Source organism: Sapajus apella, unplaced genomic scaffold (genome assembly GCF_009761245.1).
Source record: "Sapajus apella isolate SASKATOON/1434 unplaced genomic scaffold, GSC_monkey_1.0 scaffold21, whole genome shotgun sequence".
In the NCBI taxonomy this organism is placed as follows: domain Eukaryota; kingdom Metazoa; phylum Chordata; class Mammalia; order Primates; family Cebidae; genus Sapajus; species Sapajus apella.
In genome coordinates, this window is record NW_022436961.1 from 24,998,379 (window position 1) to 25,021,730 (window position 23,352).

General features: G+C 48.2%; 1 protein-coding gene and 1 long non-coding RNA gene across 8 annotated transcripts in view; both read left to right on the top strand.

The window, feature by feature from the left end:
• SLC39A14 (solute carrier family 39 member 14) overlaps window positions 1–23,352 on the top strand; it is a 54,393-nt gene that overhangs the window by 5,582 nt on the left and 25,459 nt on the right. For 2 of the 7 annotated variants that reach the window (XM_032288476.1, XM_032288478.1), the window contains exon 2: window positions 20,913–21,091. The exons of 2 other annotated variants lie outside the window; for them this stretch is intronic. The gene's annotated coding sequence lies outside the window, so the exon portion shown is untranslated. Of the gene's footprint in view, window positions 1–19,527; window positions 21,092–21,127; window positions 21,291–23,352 lie in introns of those variants that run through there. 3 more of the 7 variants (XM_032288479.1, XM_032288477.1, XM_032288480.1) reach the window with 3 other exon arrangements.
• Window positions 9,353–23,352, top strand: part of LOC116558468 — a 15,081-nt gene continuing 1,081 nt past the window's right edge. The window contains exons 1-2 of the long non-coding RNA XR_004272017.1: window positions 9,353–9,363; window positions 10,447–10,452. This is a non-coding gene — a long non-coding RNA (uncharacterized LOC116558468). The remainder of the gene's footprint in view (window positions 9,364–10,446; window positions 10,453–23,352) is intronic.

A 23,352-nucleotide genomic window follows, 5' to 3' on the forward strand; every position in this document is an offset into this window, starting at 1 on the left:
TTTCTGAGACATGGCCTCACTATGTTGCCAAATCTAGTCTTGAACTCCTGGCTTCAAGTGATCCTTCTGCCTCAGCATCCAAACTGAGAAATTTAAAAATAGTTATTTATTCACTTATAAAGCAAAAGTAAGGCTATTACATGTTAGCATAAAAAATGTTTCATGAAAAATAACTGTTTTCCAAAATAGTCAAAAGAATGGCCTTGCTTTTACATTTTTAGAAAGTTCAGGATTTGAAAATAATTATTTTATTGGATGATAATGAGAGAACAGATTATAATAGGCATAACTTAAATTTGCTGTTAAGAAGTCAGTTAAAGGTTGTGAGAACAAATTGTGCTAACCTGAGAACACTTATATATTATACCCTAAACTTCTACCATAGAAATTTCTCAAAAACTCAAGATGACACAAGCACATATCACATTTCATGTAGCTTCTGAAAAGTGAGAGTGAAAAGCTTTTAATGGCTGAATATTAGAATAAAAATAGCCTTTTACCTCAGGGACCCCAGGTGTCATAAAGACAGTCATTTCAAAATTGCTGTTCTAGATCACTTGATTTACTTTTCTAAGAAATCACACATTTTTCTTTGCATTTATTTTAATTTTATTTATTTTTTTGAGACAGTTTCACTCTGTTGCCCCGGCTGGAGTGCGATGGTGCCATCTCCGCTTCCGCAACCTCTGCCTCCCAGGTTCAAGCGACTCTCCTGCCTCTGCATTTATTTAATTTATTTATTTATTTATTTATGTAAGACAGAGTGTTCATTCTGGTTGCCCAGGCTGGAGTGCAGTGGCACAATCTTGGCTCACTACAACCTCCACTCCCGGGTTCAAGCGATTCTCCTTCCTCAGCCTTCCAAGTAGCTGGATTACAGGCTCCCACCACCACGCCCAGCTCATTTTTTGGATTTAGTAGAGACAGGGTTTCACCATGTTGGTCAGGCTGGTCTCAAACTCCCGACCTCAGGTGACCCACCCATCTCGGCTGGAAATACAGGCGTGAGCCAGCTTGCCCGGCCTGCATTTATTTTTTTATGGTTTTTTTGTTTTTTCCTTTTTGTTTTTCCTGAGACTGTCTCTCTCTGTCACCCAGGCTGGAGTACAGTGGTGTAATCTCAGCTCACTCTACCTCCCAAGTTCAAGCGATTCTCCTGCCTCAGCCTGTCAAGTAGCTGGAATTACAGGCACGCACCACCACGCCCAGCTAATTTTTTGTATTTTTAGTAGAGATGGGGTTTCTCCATGTTGGCCACACTGGTCTCAAACTCCTGACCTCAAGTGATCTACCGGCTTTGGCCTCCCAAAGTGCTGGGATTAAAAGCGTGAGCCGCGATGCCTAGCCTTCAGTTGTTATGTAAATAAATCATAACCATTTAAATAAATAGAACCGCATAAAGCTGGCTCTTGGCACTGGAACCGGCAATGGTGACAGCAGGTGGTGGGGTGGGGAGTTGGGGGAGGTCGGCCACCTGGTAAGGGGCTGTTGGCTGCAGGGAGGGACTGGTGACCTGGGGGCTGTGATCAGTCCTGTGGCGGTCAGCTAAGAGAGCTGCTAAGTACCATCTCCATTCCTGAGATGCTTGTGAAATGTGTGAGGAGCTGTGCACATGTGGAAAGTCAGATGCAGGCTGTGGCCTTCCTGAAGCTGCAGTGAGTAGAACAGAGGAGAAGTACTTGATGAGGCCAGAGGAGGAAAGGCAGGAGCCGGCAGAGAAGGCTTCCTGGGGAGGGACTGAGCCACATCTTGAAAGCTAGGAAGGAAGGGGAGAGAGCAGGGTCCTGGTAGGGAGAGGTGAGTGAATGGTGGGATGGTGTGGCTGATAAGAGGGAGCAGCAAGTGAGGTGGCTGGAAATGTAGGCTGGGTCCAGGAGTCTTGAATGGCTTGGTGGTCTAAGGTACAAGTGTTCTCTTCTAACATGGAGCTGTTTCCACATGGAAGACTTAACTGTTCTGTACCAGCAGCCCTCTGTCTTGGGGTGCAGCCTGTCAGCCTGCTCTTTTTCTTTTTCCGGAGTGAGACAGGGTCTCATTCTGTCACCCAGGCTGGAGTGGAGTGGTGCGATCTTAGCTGACTGCAACCTCCCTCTCCTGAGCTCAAGTGATTCTCCCCGCTCAGTCTCCCAGGTCGCTGGGACTCCAGGCACAGGCCACCACACCTGGCTAATTTTTGTGATTTTAGTAGACACAAGGGTTCACCTGTTGGCCAGGCTGGTCTCGAAGTCCTGACCTCAAGTCACATTCCTCCCTCGGCCTCCCAGAGTACTGGGATTACAGGCGCGCGCCCAGCTTGGCCTGCTCCTATGTGGAGCGACTTCATTCCCTCACCAGCGCACTTCCTCCAGCCTCCTGCCTCCTTCCTTAGCCGTCAGAAGCATGGAGCAACCCCACTTCCAGCCTGAACATAGCCCTTAAAAGTCTCTCCCAGAAACTCTAATGGATGTGATTAGCTATGTGACACAGAATTCCTCTAAACCATTGTTTGGTATTTTTGTCAACTGTATTTTCTTCTGATGGTCAAAAGTGATGCTTGCATATTGTAAAGTGCAAAAAGTATTTGGGACAGGGGGAGTCGATAATCCCGCTGCAGTCTGCTTACATATTGGCATAGTTCCTTACCGTTTTTTTTTTTTTTTTTTTGGTGGGGGGGGAGATATTGGCTGTCTACTCCCATCTTATCTTGACATCAGAATTTCTCCCTAGGCCAGGTGGGTGGATCATGAGATTAGGAGTTTGAGACCAACCTGGCCAAGATGGCGAAATCCAGTTTCTACTGAAAATACAAAAATTAGCTGGGAACAGTGGTGGGCACCGGTAATCCCAGCTTCTCAGGAGGCTGAGGCAGGAGAATCTCTTGAAGACGGGAGTCGGAGGTTACAGTTAGCTGAGATCGTGCCACTGCGCACGCTGGGTGACAGAGCAAGACTCCATCTCAAAAAAAAAAAAAATTCTCCCTAAGCATTTAGTCTGTCTTATGGCTGTATCTTAGTTTGCTTAACCATTTCCTTTTATTTTGTACTTTTATTTTGAACTAATTTTAGAGGTACAGAAGAGTTGCAAAAATATAGCAGAATTCCTTTATATTCCTCACCCCAGATTATAATTACATAATCAGAAGCAGGAAATCAACACCGGCATAACACTGTTGACTAAACTGCAGGTCTTATTTAAATGTCACCAATGTTTTCACCAGTGTCCTTTGGCTGTTTCCAGGATCTGATCTGGGGTCCCACACCGCGTTTAGTTATTTGGCCCTAGTCAGATGCAATCTGTGGCAGCCTCTCCCTCTTTTCTTGTTAGAATGTTGGAACATAAAGCGGTGTTGCATCCTTTCATGGTATCGATCATGACACAGGTGTTTTGTTTTGTTTTTTTTGAGACAGGGTCTCACTCTGTGCCCAGGCTGGAGGGCAGTGGTGTGATCTTGGCTCACTACAACTTGCACCTCCTGGGTTCAAGCGATTCTCCCACCTCAGCCTCCCAAAGTATTGAGATTACAGGTGTGAGTCACTGCACCAGCCGTGCCATGTCCGAGGATTTCCTTTTCTGTTTTTTTTTTTTTTTTTTTTTTTTTTTTTTTTTGAGATGGAGTTTTGCTCTTGTTAACTAGACTGGAGTGCAATGGCAAAATCTCCGCTCACCACAAGCTCTCCCTCCCAAGTCCAAGCGATTCTCCTGCATCATCCTCCTGAGTAGCTGGGATTACAGACATGCACCACCACACCCAACTAATTTTGTATTTTTAGTAGAGATGGAGTTTCTCCATGTTGGCCAGCTGGTCTTGAACTCCCAACCTCAGGAGGGTCCACTAGTCTCAGCCTCCCAAAGTGTTGGGATTATAGGCGTGAGCCACCACACCCAGCCCGGAGTATTTTCTTACTGGTGATATTTACCTGGATTACTTGGTTGGTGTCTGCTTGATTTCCACACTGAAAAAACGTTTTTTGTTTGTTTGTTTGTTTGTGGTGGTTGTTTTTTATAAAAACTGAATGGGGCTGGGTACCGTGGCTCACGCCTATAATCCCAGCATTTTGGGAGGCCAAGGTGGGCAGATCACCTGAGGTCGGAAGTTCAAGACCAGCCTGCTCAACATGGTGAAACCCTGTGTCTACTAAAAATACAAAAATTAGCCGGGCATGGTGACATGTGCCTGTAGTCCCAGCTACTTGGGAGGCTGAGACAGGAGAATTGCTTGAACCCAGGAGGCGGAGGTTGAAGTGAGCTGAGATTGAGCCCTTGCACTGCGGCCTGGGTAACAGAATGAGACTCCATCTCAAAAAAAAATGGATAAACTGAAAGTTATCCTTCTTTCCCTTTGTAGTTTCAGGAGATACTTTGAGACTATGCAAATCTGTTTCTCCTTGTGCTTTCATCCCCAAATTTTAGCATCCATCTGTGGACCCTGCTTGCAGCAATGATTATTGTGATGTTTGCCTAATGATTCTCTATTTTCCTCTTCTACATTTATTTATTAGAATTTTTTGTAAGCAAGAGCTGGCTCTGCTTTCCCATTTATTTATGCATTTGATTATTCATAATCAGATTTTATTTTTTTTTAACTTTTTAAATTAAATTTTATTTTTTGGAGAAGGAGTTTTGTTATTGCCCAGGATGGAGCCCAATGGCATGATATCGGCTCACTACAGCCTCCACCTCCCGGGTTCAAGTGAGTCTCCTGCCTCAGTCTCCCGAGTAGCTGGGACTACGGTCATGACCCACCATGCCTGGCTAATTTTGTATTTTTAGTAGAGACGGGGTTTCTTTATGTTGGTTAGGCTGGTCTCGAACTCCCGACCTCATGTGATCTGCCTGCCTCAGCCTCCCAAAGTGCTAAGATTGCAGGTGTGAGCCACTGCGCCCAGCCCAGATTTTAGTCTATGGGTTAAAATTGAATAATAACAGCAAGGCAGGTGGATCACGAGGTCAGGAGTTCGAGACCAGACTGGGCAACATAGTGAAACCCTGTCTATACTAAAAAAAATACCAAAAATTAGCTGGGCATGGTGGCGGGCACCTGTAATCCCAGCTATTCGGGAGGCTGCGGCAGGAAAATTGCTTAAACCCATGAGGCAGAGGTTGCAGTGAGCCGAGATTGTGCCATTGCACTCCAGCCCAGGCAACAGTGCAAGACTCCATTTCAAAAAAAAAAAAAAGAAGAATATTATTTGTGGCTCCAATTGTTCTAACTTTGACAATTTAGGAGCTCCTTCTAGTTGTCTCCTGGTTCTTCTGGGAAGCCCATGCCTTTTTTTTTTTTTTTTTTAATGTTTCCTTAATTTCTGGTACTACAAAATATTCCATGCTCATCTTGTAACTTCTCTGCCCCAGCCCTAGAATCAGCCACTTCTTCAAGGGGTTCTGGTTTCCTTTATTGGAGAATGGTGTTTAAAAAACAAGGTCTGGTTGCTAGGTATGTTCATTGCTACTGGAGGTGTCATTGCTTCTAGGTCCTCTTAGCAGACAAAGCTGGAAAACAGATAATTCAGTACCTATCTGTATACATGTTTACTAAAAAATTTGAGTTTGTCCTGCTACTTCTGATTCTGATCTAACCTCATAAATTCCTTTTTATTTTAGTCTTTCCCTTTTCATTATGACTTTTTCTCCAACAGTGAAAAACCCTCTCAGTCATTTTCTTAGTTGGAGTGAAGGTTATTTTCCACTGGTTTTGCTCTTATTATCGTGGCCTTGATTAATACACATTTCCACATGTGGACTGTTGATTATTTGACTCAACTCACCTTTCAGATGATAACATCTGGAGGGAGAGGCAAGCGCTTCAAATACTCTGATTCTGCACCCAGAGCTGCACTGGGATGTACTGAACTCTTGATCAGTGTCTTACCTGCTGCATACCCCATTCAGATCTGTGCCTACTCGGCTACGCTCTCCCTCTCTGCAGTTCACTCTTGTTGCCCAGACTACAGTGCAAAGGTGCGATCTTGGCTCACCACAGCCTCCGCCTCCCAGGTTCAAGTGATTTTCTGCCTCAGCCTCCCAAGTAGCTGAGATTACAGGCATGCGCCACCACGCCCAGCTAGTTTTGTATTTTTTAGTAGAGACGGGTTTCTCCATGTTGGTCAGGCTGGTCTCAAACTCCTGACCTCAGGTGATCCTCCTGCCTTGGCCTCCCAAAGTGCTGGGATTACAGGTGTGAGCCACCACATCTGGCCTGTATTTGTCTTAAACAGTACTCCTGTCCAGTTTCTAGCTTTAGAATTCTTTGTGAGACCAGAACCGTAGCCTAATGTTAGAAGCTGTAAGGCCTGCCTGGTCTACCATCGGAACCCACTACCGCTCATTTCCGTACCACCCACTCTTGGTAGGCGTGTGTCAGAAGAGTGGGTTCATTGGAAGTAAACTGGGATAGGAAGGAGTGCAGAGACCCAGACTGCCTGGCTCTGTCACCTGTGACCAGGACTTGACACTTCACTGGTCTGGAGAGTGGAGGTCTGTCTATCAGAACAGATAAGTGTATTAGTATGACACACACCCATTTATCATTTCAGAATTCTTTTTTTTTTTTTTTTTTTTTTTTTTTGTGAGAGACAGAATCTCGCTTTGTCACCAGGCTGGAATGCAGTGGCGCGATCTCAGCCCACTGCAACCTCCCCCTCTTGGGTTCAAGCACTTCTCTTGCTTCAGTCCCCCGAGTAGCTGAGACTACAGGCACGCACCCCCATGCCCAGCTAATTTTTGTATTTTTAGTAGAGACAGGGTTTCACCGTGTTGGCCAGGATGGTCCCGATCTCAAGCTCATGATCATCTCGCCTCGGCCTCCCACAGTTCTGGGATTACAGGCGTGAGCCACTGTGCGTCGCCCGTCTCACAATTCCTTGGGCCAGAAGTCAGAGTACTGCATGACTGGCTTCTTTGCTGGGGGTGCTAGAAGACTAAACTTAGGGTGTCAGCTGGGGCTTCGGGGCCTCTGCCAGGCTCAAGTGGTTGTGGAAAATGCAGCTCCTTGTGGCTATGGAGCTGAGGTCCATTGCCTCCTCACTCCTGTTTTTCATTGCTGGCTGTCAGCCAGGAAACACTCTCAGTTTCTAAAGGCCCCCATATTTCCTTTCCACGTGGTCCCCTCCATCCCCGGTGACCCAGCCTCTTGCCCACATTGAGTCTTTCTCAGCTTCAACTCTTTTTGCCGAAAGGAGCCATCCCTTTTAAGGGCTCGCCAGATTCGTTCTGGCCCACTCAGGGTAATTTATTTGTCTTAGGTCAACTAAGTTGGTCGGCAAATACCCGCAGACTCACTTTTGCCACACAATGTGCCGTGATCCCAGGAGTGACGTCTCATGTGTATGGTCCCGCCTACACACTGGTGAGGGTCACTGGAGTCGTCTTAGCATTCTGCCAGCTACAGCTCAACATGATCAGGTGTTAATTCTAGCACCAAAGTATTTACCCATGGATCTGTGTCCCATGACTCCCCCAACAAGTTATCAGAAACTTGGTGGCTTAAAAATGACAGAATTGTATTCTCTCACAAGTCCAGAGGCCAGCAGTGTGACATGCAGGTGTCACCAGGACCATAATCCCTCTGACAGCTGTAGGGGAGAATGCTTCCTTCATTTCCCAGCTTTTGGTGGCTCCTGGCATTCCTTGGCTTGTGGCCGCACCACTCCCATCTCTGACTGTATCTTCACCTGGCCTTCCCCTCTTGGTGTGTGTCTCTGCATGTCCAAATCTCCCTTTTCTTTCTCTTATAAAGACATAGGGCTGGGCATGGTGGTTCATGCCTGTAATCCCAACACTTTGGGAGGCCGAGGCAGGCAGATCACCTGAGATCAGGAATTTAAGACCAGCGTGACCAACATGGAGAAACACCATCTCTACTAAAAATACAAAATTAGCTGTGCGTGATGGCGCATCCCTGTAATCCCAGTTACTTGGAAGGCTGAGGCAGGAGAAGGCTGAGGTTGCATCGAGCTGAGATTGTGTCATTGCACTCTGGCCTAGGCAACAAGAGCAAAACTCTGTCTACAAAAAAAAAAAAGACATAGGTCATTGGATTTAGGGCCCGTCATAAATCTAGGACAATTTTATGTTGACATCCTTAACTGATTTTATCTGCACAATCTCTATTTCCAAATAAAGCCACTTTCTGAGATTTCAGGTAGATAGTTATTTTTGGGGGATAGTATTCAACCCACTAGATTCAGGGTGGGGGGAAATATCACTTAGTCAACTCTGGTCCACAGAGCTGCCAAAGAAAAGAGTTTTCTTTTAGACCTAGGAGAGAAGGCAGGCCTGCCTGCTGTGGAGGCTGGGGCCCAGCCTCACGCTGTCTGCTCCCCTCATGGTGACACAGATCTGAAAACCAGGTGGGTGGAAGGCTAGCCTACAGGCCCTGTGTCCTTATTAGATACTTTGCAGTACAGTCAGCTCTCAGTCTCTGTGTCTGTGGGTTCAATCAACCACAGATGGTAAGTATTTGAGAAAAGAAACAAAACTAACAATATAACAATGACAAAGAATACAAATAAACACAGTATAGAAACTAGTTACTTGGCGATTACATTATATTTGATACTATAAGTAACTTAAAGATGGTTTAAAGTCTGTAGGGAGGAAGTGCGTAGGTTATGTGCAAATACTAAGCCATTTTATGTCAGGAACTTGAGCAACTGTAGATTTTGGTATCCTGGAGGCGGTGAGGGTGTCTTGGAACCAGTCCCCTGCTGATTTCAAGGGATGATTGTACCAACAACTTGCCTCTGTACAGAGAGCTGTGGTTGAGTGTAGGATGGGCAGAGGACACACTGTGGTACCCCTGTGACAGAGAGGGAAAACTGAGGGCAGAGTTTAACTAGTTGCGGAGTGTCATGCTTAGAAGGGACAGCAGCGTCTGGTCGAGCAATCTTGAAGTGTCAGGCCAGTTCCTTGGGCAGAGAGGGGCTGTGTTACTGAGTTAGGGACGCACACACAGATGCCAGTCCAAGACTGGAATCTACTTAATACCTCCAAGTGAAGATCTTCAAAGACAGAGCAGAAAGCATCCCCCTCCATCCCCACTTATCATCAGTAAGCCTCTCCATTCCCCCTTTTTTTAACCCTCTGAGACAGTGTCTCACTCTGTCCCCCAGGCTGGAGTGCAGCAGCTCGATCATGGCTCACTGTGGCCTTGACCTCCCAGGCTCAAGTGATCCTCCTACTTCAGCCTTCCAAGTACCTGGGACCACAGGCGTATACCACCATGCCCAGCTAATTACTGTATTTTTAGTAGAGACAGGGTTTTGCCATGTTGCCCAGGCTAGTCTTAAACTCCTAGTCTCATGCAACCGCCCACACTTCGGCCTCCCAAAGTGCTGGGATTACAGGAGTGAACCACCATGCCTGGTCTTTAAAAAAAAAAATTTTGTTTTAAGACAGAGTCTCGCTCTGTCGCCCAGGCTGGAGTACAGTGGCACGCTCTCAGCTCACCGCAACCTCTCCCAGGTTCAAGCGTGTCTCCTGCCTCAGCCTACCACGTAGCTGCGCCTATAGGCGTGTGCCGCTATGCCTGGCTACTTTTTGTATTTTTAGTAGAGATGGGGTTTCACTGTGCTGGCCAGGCTGGTTTCAAACTTCTAACCTCGTGATCTGCCTGCCTTGGCCTCCCAAAGTGCTGGGATTAGAGGTGTGAGCCACCGCACCTGGCCCGAAATTTTTTAAATGCCAGAAAATACGGGTGTATATGCCTATACTTACAGGGCAGGAGAGGATTTTCCAAGCATGTTACTAAAAGCAGAAACCTTAAAAAGGAAAAGCATGGTATATTTGGCTTTACCTCTTTAAAAATTGTCTCAATAATACCAGTTAACAAAATTAAAAGGCAAACAACTAAATAGGAAGAATATTTGTAATGTGACAAAGGGTTAATATTTTGCCATATAATAAGCCAATTAAAAAAAAATGAATATATCAGCGAAACGGGCAAAGAAGGCCGGTCTTGGTGGCTCATGCCTGTAATCCCAGCACTTTGGGAGGCCGAAGCGGGCGGATCACCTGAGGTGAGGAGTTTGAGACCAGCCTGGCCGACATGATGAAACCTTGACTCTTCTAAAAATACAAAAATTAACCGCGTGTGGTGGCACACACCTGTAATCCCAGCTACTCGGGAGGCTGAGGCAGGAGAATCGAGTGAACCCAGGAGGGGGAGGTTGCCGTGAGCCGAGATCGTGCCACTGCACTCCAGCCTGGACATCAGAGGGAAATTCTAACCCAAAAAAAAAAAAAAAAAAAAGTGGGGGCAAAGAAGAGTAACCAGGCAGTTTGTAAAAGGAGAAGAAATACAAATGTTAGTAAACCTAAAACACTGATAATCAAAGAAATGCAAATTAAAAGAATTAGAAAAATAGGTAATTTTCAACCTGTCAGATTGTAAAGATGGAATATTTTAATACTTAGTGAGAATCCTATGAAATAGGCACGCAAACACAGGTAGTAAGAGTATGGAGTTAGTTAACTGTTGGTCACTGGTACAAACCTCCCAGCTACTTGGACAGATGAGGCTGGGGAGGATTGCTTGAGTCTTGGAGTTCAAGACCAGCCCAGGCAACACAGCAAGACCCATCTCTACAAGAAAAAAATTAAAAATTGGCCAGGCGTGGTGACTCATGCCTATAATCCCAGCACTTTGGGAGGCAGAGGCGGGTGGATCGCCTGGGGTCAGGAGTTCGAGACCAGCCTGGCCAACATAGTGAAATCCCGTCTCTACTAAAAATACGAAAATTAGCCAAGTGTGGTGGAACGTGCCTGTAATTCTAGCTACTCAGGAGGTGGAGGCAGGAGAATCGCTTGAACCCAGGAAGCGAAGGTTGCAGTGAACCAAGATTGTACCATTGCACTTCAGTTTGGGCAACAGAATGTGACTCCGTCTCAAAAAGAAAAGAAAAGAAAAGAAAAATTAGTCCAGGCCTGGTGGCATGTGCCTATAGTCCTAGCTACTTGTGAGGTGGGAAGATCCCTTGAGCCCAGGAGTTGAAGTCTGCAGGGAGCTATGCCCCGACCGCTGCACTGCAGCCTATGCCACAAAAGTGAGACTCTGACTCTATTTAAAAAAAAAAAAAAAGAACAAAATGTACAACCTTGAGGGTTTTGCTTTGCTTTTGTTTTGTTCCTTTTTGAGACAGTCTTACACTGCCACCCATGTTGGAATGCAGTGTCATGAGCTCACCTCACCATGGCCTCTGCCTCCTGGCCTCAAGCGATCCTCCTGCCTCAGTCTCTTCAATAGCTGGGACCACAGACGCATGCTACCATGCCCAGCTAATATTTTTTCATTTTTGGTAGAGATGGAGTTTCCTGGTGTTGGCCAGGCTGGTCTCAAACTCCAGGGCTCAAGTCATCTGCCTGCATCAGCCTTCCAAAGTGTTGTGATTACAGGTGGCAGCTACCGCGGCCGGCTGGTGGTGGTGGTTTTTTTTTTAACCTGAAGATAGGGAGCCTTGTCCATGCAGGTCTTCTGCTGGCTTTGATGGAAAGCTGGGTATGATATGAGCCAAAAACGACCACCAGGAGGTGGTCCTAATAAATATGTGTTAACTGTAAACTCTGAGGGCAGGGACTGCCTCCCAGCCAATTTGTCCCTGGATCTGAGGATTCGTTTCATCCTTGGAAGATCCCTTCTGTCCCTTAAGTCTTTTCTTTGTTTCCTGCTGCGAAACAAGGAGCCAGCTCAGAAGCACCTCCTCCATCACACAGGGATCGCTGGGCTGCTGTCCTGGAGGGACCAGGAGGGTGGCAGGCCTATGCCAGCTGTCGTCTTTCACTTATTTTACTGGAAACCCTAAAAGTTGTTTTTATGTGGGAGCAAGTGGGGTGGGGTGGGGTGTGTATCTTGCTATTTGAGACACTCCTGTAAGATTGAACAGTCTTCACTCTCTGTTCTTTCCTGGAAACCAGAGGGCCCCAGCCAGGCCCCAGGAACTGGGCGCTTGTCTTCTTAGAGCACAGTGTACTTGAGGCTTGGGGCCAGGTGGAGCCGTGCTAGCCTGCAGGGAGGCTGGCCCTGCTTTCCCTACCAGGAAACGGAGAGGACAAGGCTTCCAGCCCTGGAATTCCTCCCTGCCTCCGCCCTTCTCTCTTGCTCACTGAGGACGCATCCTGTGGCCTGTTATCCCAGGCTCATGTGACACCGATTGGCGTATCTGTATTCCAATTCCAGTGCTGACCATTTCTCCAGGGCTGGCTATGTTCCATCTGATAGGCTGGGCAAGTTCTCAGGCCACCAGGTCCCTGAGTGGTTTCCAGGGGCAGCAAGCCATGCTGTTCCCATCTCCCTTCCCAGAAAGGTGCAAAAAGTACAAAGTCACCCACTCCCCCAGGCCCAGGCCTCTGACCAGGTGCCAGCTCTCAGAACAGGCATTCCACATCCCAGTTCCTGTTCCCGGCTCCTCGGCCGCCCCTAACACCCAGCAGACGCTCTGCGGTGCCTCCCACGGCAGGAGCCTTGACCCTGGGTAAACTCTGGTGTGTGCTGCAGCTCTGCTGGCAGCCCCTGACTGTGGCCTTGGTTACATTGGCATCACTCCCTCTTGGCAGCACTCACAAGCCCCTCCCCCAGCGTGTCAGGATGTGTGTGATGACAGCAAAACTCAAAATTTCCATGAGCCACTGAGAAATTCTAGAAACAGCCTGTACTTGTGGACTTTCCTTCTTCTTCCCCTGCTACAGGGAAGAGGAGATGTTATTTTTGATGGGATTATCACTGGTTGACCTTCTCAGGGATGTGGAAAGGGAGGCTGCTTGCCCGGGCCGGCCTTTCTTCCACTGCCTGCCTTTGTGTCCCCCACCCCACCTCACTTTATGTTAAAAAATAATCCCTGGCCCGGCACGGTGGCTCACGTCTGTAATCCCAGTACTTTGAGAGGCCATGGTCAATGATCGCTTGAGATCAGGAGTCTGAGACCAGCCTGACCAACAAGGTGAAACCCCGTCTCTACTAAAAATGCAAAAATTAGCCTGGCGTGGTGGCAGGCGCTGTAGTCCCAGCTACTCGGGAGGCTGAGACAGGAGAATTGCTTGAACCTGGGGGGCAGAGATTGTAGTGAGTGGAGATCATGCCACTGCACCCCAGCCTGGGCAACAGGAGTAAGACTGCATCTCATTTAAAAAAAAAAAAACTCCATCTAATGTTTTATGTTTCTACTCCGGGCCGGCTTCTCTGGCTCTCTGGGGTCTTTTGGTTCTACTGAAGCGGCTGCAGGAGAGGGGTCCCTGGCCGTCTCCCCAAGGTTGCTTTTAGTTCACACAAGCATAAAGACCGAAGAAAACTGAAATGTGTGGCACCTCATGAATAGGAAGTGGAAAAGTAACATGCTCTCAGCAGGTGTTCTTCAGGGACGGGCACCAGGTTCTATCCTGCCCTCCAGTCTCTACCCTCCTGCAGCTGACAGTCTAGTTAGGAGGATGTGGGTAATGAAAAAAGACTAATTAGGGTTGTGACTGCCTGGGAGTGGGCTTTTTTTGTCCACAGTGAAGAGGTGACAGTTTAACTGAGACGTGTTATGAAGATCTAGGGGAAGAGCATTCTAGGCAGAGGGAATAGCAGGTGCCAAGGCTCTGAGGTCAAAATGAGCTTGATGTGGTAAAGGGATGGGAAGAAGGACCTGGGTGGCTGGAGCCCAGTGAGTGAGATGAGCCAGTTATATGGGCAGCAGGATGGGCAAAGGCCAGTTGACACAGTGGTTTATAGACCAGGAAGAGGAGTTTAGATTTTATTCCCTGTGACTGGACATGATGGCTCACACCTGTAATCCTAGCACTTTGGGAGGATGAGGTGGGGGAATTGTTTGAGGCCAGGAGTTCAAGAGCAGCCTGGGCAACATAGCGAGACCCTGTCTTGAAAAAAGTTAAAAATAATTAGAATAAAAAAGATTTGATTCCTCATAAAATGGGAAGACATTGGAGGGACTGAAGCAAGGAAAGTGATGCGATCTATTTGTACTTTAGTAGTATGACTCTTTTTTTTTGAAACGGAGTTTTTTTTGCCTGTGGCCGATGCTGGAGTGCAATGGTGCGATCTTGGCTCACTACAACCTCTGCACTGGGTTCAAGCGATTCTCTTGCCTCAGCCTCCTGCATAGCTGGGATTACAGGCATGTGCCTCCGTGCAGGGCTAACTTTTGTATTTTTAGTAGAGATAGGGTTTCTCCATGTTAGCCAGGCTGGTCTGGAACTTCTGACCTCAGGTGATTCACCTGTCTAGGCCTCCCAAAGTGCTGGGATTACAGGCGTGAGCCACCACGCCCAGTCCAGATGAAAACTCAGATGACTCTTTCATTAAGCTGTAAACTTAAGATTTGGGCACTTGATATGTGCATATGTTCAACTTAAAAGAGGGGAGTGGGGGACTCTGACAGAACAGAGCCAGGTGCCGAGGGGAAGCTGAAAGCCTGGTTAAGAGATTTTATTTTACTTCACCATTTCCTCCACTCAAATTCCTTGTATTCCATTCACTTTGCAAAGAAAACTTGGATGAGCTCTTATCCTTGGGGAGTTTACAGTGTAGTATCTTCAGATTCAGATAGTCCTCCAAATTTTCCTGGAGGGGGTGTTGAAGAATGAGTAGCATTCAAAAGGTGATTGTTGGCAGATTGTGGTGGCTCATGCTTGTAGTCTCAGCATTTTGGAGGCTGGGGTGGGAGGATCTCTGAGCCAAGGCACATAGGACCAGCCTGGGCAAGAGAGTGAAACCCTGTCTCTACAAAACAATAAAAAAATTAGCCAGGCATGGTGGTGTGAACCTCTGGTCTCAGCTACTCATGAGGCTGAGGTGGGAGGATCACTTGGGTCTGGGAGGTCAAGGCTGCAGTGAGCCGTGATCGTGCTACTGCACTCCAGCTTGGGTAACAGAGCGAGACTCTGTCTCAAAAAAAGGAAGGCGGTAATTATTAAAAACCTGGAATGTCCAGTTGATGTTAAAGTTGTGTTGTAGTTCCCTCATCCACGCTCTTGCTGATGGGCTTTTGGGTCAGCTCTGGGTTTTTGTTACTGTGAATAGTGCTGCCGTAAGATGTCCTTGGGGTTGAAAGTCACCCAGACAGGAGCCTTTCCGCATTGCAAGCTAAAAGCAGAAACCCTTTCTTTATGGCAGTCCGATTGCTCCCTGGGCTTGGCGTTAGCTGGAAAGGGGAAGCCTTTAAGTCTGGTTAGAATGTTGATCCCTTTTAATAGGCAGGCCAGCAGTTTGAAGGACGTGGGGAGTAAAAGGGCAAGTGGAAATACGTAAGTGGTTATGCTGTCAGGGAAGTCACTTCTGTGCTGTCATATTATCTGGAAACTGCCACCATACCTACTACTGTACCTTGAGGTTTTAAACCTGAGGAGAGGGAGCCCTGTGTGAACGGGTCTTGGATCTTCTGGCTCTGATTGAGAGCTGGGTGTGATATGAGCCAGAAGCCTCTGGCCTGGAACCCATCTGTGCGTGTGCTCTAGAAAGCGTCTCTGTGGAGCCCGGGGCCAGGCTCCTTCTGCTTCCTTTGCATCTCTGACAGGGAGCTCCTGCCCTTGATGTCTGGGCTGGAAATAATGCATCTGCATCGAAGTCCCTATCTTAGCTATTCTGTCGTGTCTGGGGGTCGGGGGGGAGGGGTGAGGGTGTGTCTGTTTCCATATGTGTTTGCACAGTGAGTGTGTGCATGTACACATTTAACCCCACAGGACTGTTAGGAAACAACCGAAAAAGCCTACACGGCCGGGAGCGGTGGCTTACGCCTGTAATCCCAGCACTTTGGCAGACCGAGGTGGGCGGATCACAAGGTCAGGAGTTTGAGACCAGCTTGGCCAATATGGTGAAACCCCATCTCTACTAAAAATACAAAAATTAGTGGGGCATGGTATGGGGCACCTGTAGTCTCAGCTACTTGGGAGGTTGAGGCAGGAGAATCGCTTGAACCCGGGAGGCAGAGATTGCAGCGAGCTGAGATCGAGCCGTTGCACTCCAGCCTAGGCAACAGAGTGAAACTCCATCTCAAAAAAAAAAAAGCCTAAAATATAAGATGTGTCATTCTAGTACTGTATGATGATATTGAAACTAAGCAGGAGGTAAGACTGTTTCTTGGATGGGGATGGGACTGATGCTGGAGGATTGGGGTGGATCCAAGATGGTCCTCAGTCCTGCAAGATACCTGTTTTCTTCCATCCGGGACCTTCACACCTTGTGGGGCGCGTGTGAACCACTGACATGAAGGGGACTTCCTAGTCCTGTGGCCAGGAGGGGTGTGGAGATAGGAAGGTGTAGGATGGAGGGGTGGAACTTGTCAGATGGAGCCCAGGGCCCAGGCAACAGAGCAGTGGCCGATAAGGGTGACAGTGGGCGGGAGACCAGTGGGAGAGACCCCTGACTCCCAGGCAGAGGGGCCGTAGCACGGAGCTGGAGCGGGGGGAGTGTTGGGAGCTGTGCTTTGGGTGGGGTGGGGCGGTGATGAAAGGAGGGAGGGGAGGAGGTTCTGGAAGGGAGGGGCTGTGTGGCCAGGAGAGAACAGGGCCTGGAGTGTTTCTTTCTGTGCAGGAGCCTGGAATCCTAGGAGATGCTCTGGGTTCGTGGTGAGCCCCACAGAGAGAAAGCAGGGGATGTGGGAAGGCCTTAGCTTCAGTAATGGGATGGTGGCTGCCAGTGACCTTGAGCCAGAAGAATGTGCTGTGTGGGAGGTTTGGACAGCCGGAGGGAAAATGGAGGAATTATGATTCATTTGTCTACCTTTCTCACCCAATTTGGAAATATGGGCTTTTCCTTTCTTTCTTTTTTTCGGTAACCCTCTTTCTCAGGAGAATAGGGCTTCTTTATTAATTCGTTTTTATTAATAAGTATTTCTAGTTACTGAGAAATCAAAAGTTCAAGATACAGCCCCAGCCTTTTCTGCTGGTGCCCTGGTCGTGCCCTGCTCTGCTGGTGCCCTGGTAGTGCCCTGTGGAGCAGCGATGACGCAGGTGCTGGACGGGAAGGGCCCTTCTTACCTGCGTTGGTTAAGAGAGCTGGAGTGGGAATGAGAAAGCTCGGCCTGTGTTTCTGAGAGTGGTGGCCCTCAGACTTCAGTGTGCATCGTGGTCGCCTGAGCACTTAATAAAACCCAAATTGATGGCCCAATTGCAGAGTTAGTGGGTGTCATGGTGGGGAATGCTAAGTTTGCGCTTCTAGCAAGTTCCCAGGTGATGGTGATGCTGTGTTCCAGCAACCGCACTTTGAGAACCCTTTTCCTGGAGAAATTACCACACACAACTCCGCATCTCAGCTGCAGACTGGCATGGGTGAGGTCTTAAGGAAGAATTGGGCTTCAGTGGGCTTGAGGGTGGGGAGGTAGTGGTGCAGGAAGACCCGAGGGAGGTGGGGTAGGCTGGAGGCAGGTGGTCTTGGCTTCAGGCCCAGCAGTGGGGTTGCAGCTGGGGCCTGGCTTCTGGGGGCCACTTGCTGCCCAGGGAATCCAAGCATGCCTCGCTGCTGCAGTGAGGGTGCTTGTCCTGGGCCAGTGGATAGACGTGAGCAGAACACAGGCTAAATGTTTGCCAGTGGCCCACCTCCCTCCCCGGGTGGTGAGGTGAGGGGCTCAGGGAGGCTGTCACCCATTTTGAGAGGTGGGGTGTGCACAAGCTTCTTGCGAGAGGCCCTTGGAGGCACATTTTGCCCAGGGTACTGCTGCCAGAGAGTTGGAGTTTACATTTCTGAATACTTATTTTACTCCTTTGCTGTCTCTTTACAGTACAGGGTCTCTGGGTTTCCACATCTGCTATGCCGTGAATTCACAGGGAAGAGATTCCAGCAGCTCAGGCACCTACTGGTGGTCCTCACGGTGCCCTGCTCTGGGTGGGCCAGGCTGGCCCTTCGGTTGAACCCTCTTTCCTTCTTTTTTTCTTACACTTCCATCTTTTTTTGGGGAGGGGAGGACGGAGTCTCGCTCTTGTTGCTCAGGCTGGAGTGCAATGGCGCGATCTCGGCGCACCGCAACCTCTGCCTCCCGGATTCAAGCGATTCTCCTGCCTCAGCCTTCCCAGTAGCTGGGATTACAGGCGTGCGTCACCACACCCAGCTAATTTTGTATTTTCAATGGAGATGGGGTTTCTCCGTGTTGATTATGCTGGTCTTGAACTCCCGACCTCAAGTGATCCACCTGCCTCAGCCTCCCAAAGTGCTGGGATTACAGACGTGAGCCACTGTGCCCAGCTAGTGCTTCCTTCATTTTCTGGTTTTCCTGCACGCGTTCCAGGAAGCAGTCTCGGCTCTTGGAGTGCTCTCTGTGCTCAGTACACACATTCATTCTCTTGGCCAGAATCTTGCCCTTAACTTGTTTGTTTACGGCAATGCCTATAGCACGCTGGGGAACGCTGCAGATGTTTTGCCATAGTAACATTGGTGGGTTATTCCTTTTGTGAACAGTACCCATTCACTTGATGTCTAATGCCTTCAGTATCACCTTAATAGATTCCCATGTATGTGGTCAAAGGAACAACTCCATGTTTTCTTTCTTTTTGACAGTAGAACGTGCTGTAATAACAACTCCATGGTTTTTCTTTGGAGAGAGAGTCTTACCTGTTGCCCGGGCTGGAGTGCAGTGGCGCAATCTCGGTTCACTGCAACCTCCACTTCCTGGGTTCAAGCGAATCTCCTGCCTCAGCCTCCAGAGTAGCTGAGACTACAGGCGTGCACCACTGCACCTGGCTAATTTTTGTACTTTCAGTAGAAAAGGACTATTTCCATGGTGGGCAGGCTGGTCTTGAGCTCCTGGCCTCAAGTGATCTGCCCACCTCGGCCTCCCAAAGTGCTGGGATTACAGGCATAGGCCACCACGCCCAGCCTACAAGTCTATTTTCTAGAAGGCCTGGAGAACGTCTCTCAGGCACCTCTCCTCTTTCCCTTTGTGTTCACCATTTGGGCAAATCGCTGGGAGATGGTGGTTCCAGCTGAAAGGCTTTTTAAAATTTTTTACTTTTTTTTTCTTAGCAGAGACGGTCTTGCTCTGTTGCGCTGGCTGGAGTGCAGAGGTGCAATCTTAGCTTGTTGCAGCCTCAAACTCCTTGGTTCAAGCAATCCTCCCACCTGAGCCCCTCAGACTGTCGGGATGACAGGGGCGAGCCACCACATCCAGGCCTTGAACCAGCCTTAAGTGTGTGACAGCCCTGCAGGGAGAGCCCGGACACTTTCTTCTGGAGGGCAGATGGTGGGACATGCATTTTCCTGGTGTGGCTCACGGCAGGGACAGTGTGATTCTGGAGCAGGTGGCTTCTTGTGCCATAGCTGCTTGGTGGCAGCCCAGTTCTGCAACTTGATCTTTGCAGGTAGCTGCTGGGAGCTCAGGAGCTGCTTGAGTCTTTTTAATTCAGCTCTTCCAAGGAGTCTCTAGGCCTTTTAATATCCTGTACAAAGTCCCTTTCTGCTGAAATTGCCTAACTGCCCCTGACCTATACATCCCCCTTGTCGTCATCGTTCAGGTTAGGTTTCTAGTTGACTTGTTTGCTTTTCCTGCGGCGTTGAGGGCAGGTACAAGGTCCTTTGCATCCCCAGTACCCAGCACGACTTCTGGTACATAACTGGTAAGCAGTAAGTATTTGTTAAATGGATAAACTCTTGGAGTGAATTTTTAAAGCCAGTACGTGATAATGAGCTAGCTTTTAGTTCAATTAATATAAATGAAATTCAAGGTCAGGGATTGTTTACTCTAGACAAGTGTGTAATAGGTGGTCATGACACTTGACTTCAGATGGTCTGGGTTACAGTTGGTCTGTGGCCCAGGAGGAAGGTGGTTCTGAGCTCCCTGGTGTTTACCAGGCTGCAGGGGCAATGCAGGCAGACTTCAGTTATAAGAGAGGCGAAACTTCTCTGTCTCTAGCCCCACATGTGCCCAGCACTATACCAGACACTGTTGCAGCCAGGGAGGAGAGGAGGACATAGAAGAAATGGAGAGAAGGATGCATTTCAGGAAGTTATCTTCAAGGAATACACATCTAGCTGGGGGGGGCTCCCTGGAAGACAAGGTAATGAGGAGTCCATAATAGCCAGAGAAAAGGCTGGAAAAGTGATCCAAGACGGCTTCCTGGACGGGAAGGTAACTGAACAGAAGCAGAATTCAGGACGAAGTGAAGGGGTTATCCTGAGAAGTCAGAAGATAGGGAACTAGGAAGGCACTGGCCTCAGTGCTATGCCACGCATCCTTTAAGGTCTGTCTTGATCAGAGTCCCTCTGCAAGCTCGGTGCTTTCACAGTTTAACTGTGCTAGATACACTTGGGAAGTTACTCGCAGGCCCCAAAGTTGAACCCAGGGTGTGTGACACGTCATGTGGTCCAACGATTTGGCCACTAGATCATGTTTTCTATTTATTTATCTGATCCCGAATAACAAGCTGGGAAGTTCTGCTTCACGGGGGTGGCGTAAGTGATGGAAGTGAGAACTGTGTTTCCTAAGCCTCGTGTCCGGCCCCATGGTCTGACAAGCGGGAGTGATCTTGGACAACAGGGAGAATTTTGCAACTGTCTGGGAAATGTTGATGGGTGAATGATGAGAAGTGAGGTGACTCTGGCCCTGGCCTCGGGTGGGGAAAACACCGGCTGGCCGCTGCGGGCCTTTCCCCGTCCCTGCCCACCTGACTCAGTTGCTTTGGGAAGTCCCCTTTGCTCCGGCTCCAGCTGGGCTGGAGCAAGCCTGGCAAATGTGCTCCCTCCCTCCCTCCCTCCCTCCTGGCTCCAGTGCTTGGGCCCGGCTGTCATTACACTCACTCTGCGCTCAGCATGGGGCTAAATAAGCCATTCCCTGTCTGTGCCGCCTGCCTGGGGCCCTGACCACCCGTCTGCCTCATAACCTCCTCCCACAGGCGCTGGTACACACAATGGGGGCTCAGTAAATATTAGTTGGTGAACAGCAGGCTCAGGGTTCTATATTTGTTCCCTGCTTCTGGATCACCACTGAGTTTCTCTTTTTTATTATTATTTTTCTTAGTTTTCCCATCCTGTGCTTCCCAGCAGAGCGAAGTTTCACAGGGAGAGTGAGTGGGCTCTGCTGGCTGCCCTCCTGCGCTGTCTGGAAATTTCCCACCCTGGGTGGGCTTTGACTGTGCCAAGGCTTGAGGCGAAGTTCCTGGGAGCCGGAGCTGGAAGAGGAGAACGCATCCTTTTAGGGTATGGAGGAGAGCGGTAGCTGGGAGGGCAGGAGGAGGCAGGGGAAGAATGAGCCGATTAAGCTCCGGGGCAGGGTCCTGGGCAGGGTCGAGTGAGGGTTGGCTTTCTAGCTGTGAGACTTGCTGTTTGTTTGAGTGAAGGTGTCAGCCTAGGTCAGCTTGTCTGAGGGGAGAGTGGCTTCTCAGATGATGTTCCTTGGGTGTGTGGGGAGGGCCATGGGCTGGATGGTTTTTCTCAGAGCTCTTTCTACCCTCAGAGAAGCCTGTAGGGCAGAATTCTCTTGATGACCAAGCAGCCAGACAGTTGGATTTCTGATTTGGTAAACTGGGACTTACACAGATGGTTGTATCATTATTAGTTTGACCATGAATATCGAGAGTGTATTCATCAAGCATTTGTAGAACATTTGGCAGTTTCTATAGCCAAATGTTTTTTTTTCTCTTCGTTGATTTATGTTATTTTGATTATTTTGTGAGCCTCTGTTGCCCAGGCTGGCGTGTAGTGGCACAGTCAAAGCTGACTGCAACCTCAAACTCCTGGGCTCAAGCAGTCCTCCCACCTCAGCCCCTTGAGCTGGGACTACAGGCATGCACTACAATACCCAGCTAATTAAATTTATTTTTTTTCTTGTAGAGATGGGCGTCACTATGTTGACCAAGCTGGTCTTGAACTCCTGGCCTCAAGCAATCCTCTTGCTTCAGCCTCCCAAAGTGCTGGGTTTACAGGTGTGAGCCATCACACCTGGTCTGTAGCCAGATGTGTTAATGATGGCTTCCATGGGTTCTAGCTTTTGTGCCATACTTAGAAAGTTGTACCTAACTCCTTAATTACAAAAATAATCACCCGTTATATTATGGTACTCCTACCACCAATTGGTGGGTTCAATAGGTTGAAATACAAAAAACCCCAAAACACTCCAGATCTTACCAGCCCAGAAATAGCCATAAGTAATATTAGGTGAACGCTACTCCAGGTATTCTTCCAGGCACGGTGGCTCACGCCTGTAATTCCAGCACTTTGGGAGGCCAAGGTGAGTGGATTGCCTGAGTTTGGGAGTTTGAGACCAGCCTGGCCAACATAGTAAAACCCTGACTCTACAAAAAATACAGAAAATTAGTTGGGTGTGGTGGTGCATGCCTGTAATCCCAGCTACTCAGGAGGCTGAGGCAGGAGAAACACTTGAACTTGGGAGATGGAGGTTGCAGTGAGTCGAGATCACACCATTGCACTCCAGCCTGGGCAGCAAGAATGAAACTCTATCTCAAAAAAAAATAAAAAAGTATTAAAATTTCACTGAATGTGACAGAAGAAAGAGAAGCTGCAGTAAAATTAAAGGAATTAGTAAACTTTAAAGAAATATGTTTTTTACAGCAGAGATAATTTCCCAAAAGACTCCAGTAAAGTCAATAGCTTGTGAAACAGATCTTATCTTGTTTCCATTTTAGGTAGTATCTATTGACCCTTGACTATGAAAACTGAGGACAGAATTCTCACGTTTTTTTCTCATGTCTCTTTCCCCCCATATCCCGATTGTGTTGATTGTATTATTGTCCACTTTTATAACATTTAGATTGTGTCCTGTGACCATAATCTCTGTAATCTTTGTTGTTGGTAAGACAGGGTCTTACTCTGCCACCCAGGCTGGAGTGCAGTGGTGTGATCTCCGCTTACTGCACCCTCCGCCTCCCGGGTTCAAGCGGTTCTCCTGCCTCAGCCTCCTGAGTAGCTGGGCTTACAGATATGCAGCACCACACCTTGCTAATTTTTGTATTTTATACAGAGATGGGATTTCACCATGTTGCTTAGGCTGGTCTCAAACTCCTGGGCTCAAGCAATTCACCTGCCTTGGCCTTCCAGGGTGCTGACATTGCAGGTGTGAGCCACCTAGTCCGGTAATGATTTTTTGTTATTTCTCATCAGAAGGGTTTTAACGCTCACTATCAGTCCTCTTTTGATGCTTTCTGCATTCCTGAGCTATCTGTATTTCCATTTCTGTATTAATTACATGCATTTCATTGTTAAGTCATATTTCCTCCCTAGGAAGGGGACCATATTTTCTGACTTCTTTCCTACCCAAGAATTTCTGCCTATTGTCTTTACCAAATTGTATGATGTGTTGGCTGGGGATAGTATTCTTGGCTTATAGTTTCTTTTTTTCAGAATTGTGGAGACGTTCTGACAGTCTTACATTCTCTTCTGACACTGAATGGTGCCACGGGAAAGAAGGCAGTCTGAATTTTTTCCCGTTTAAGAGAAGTTTT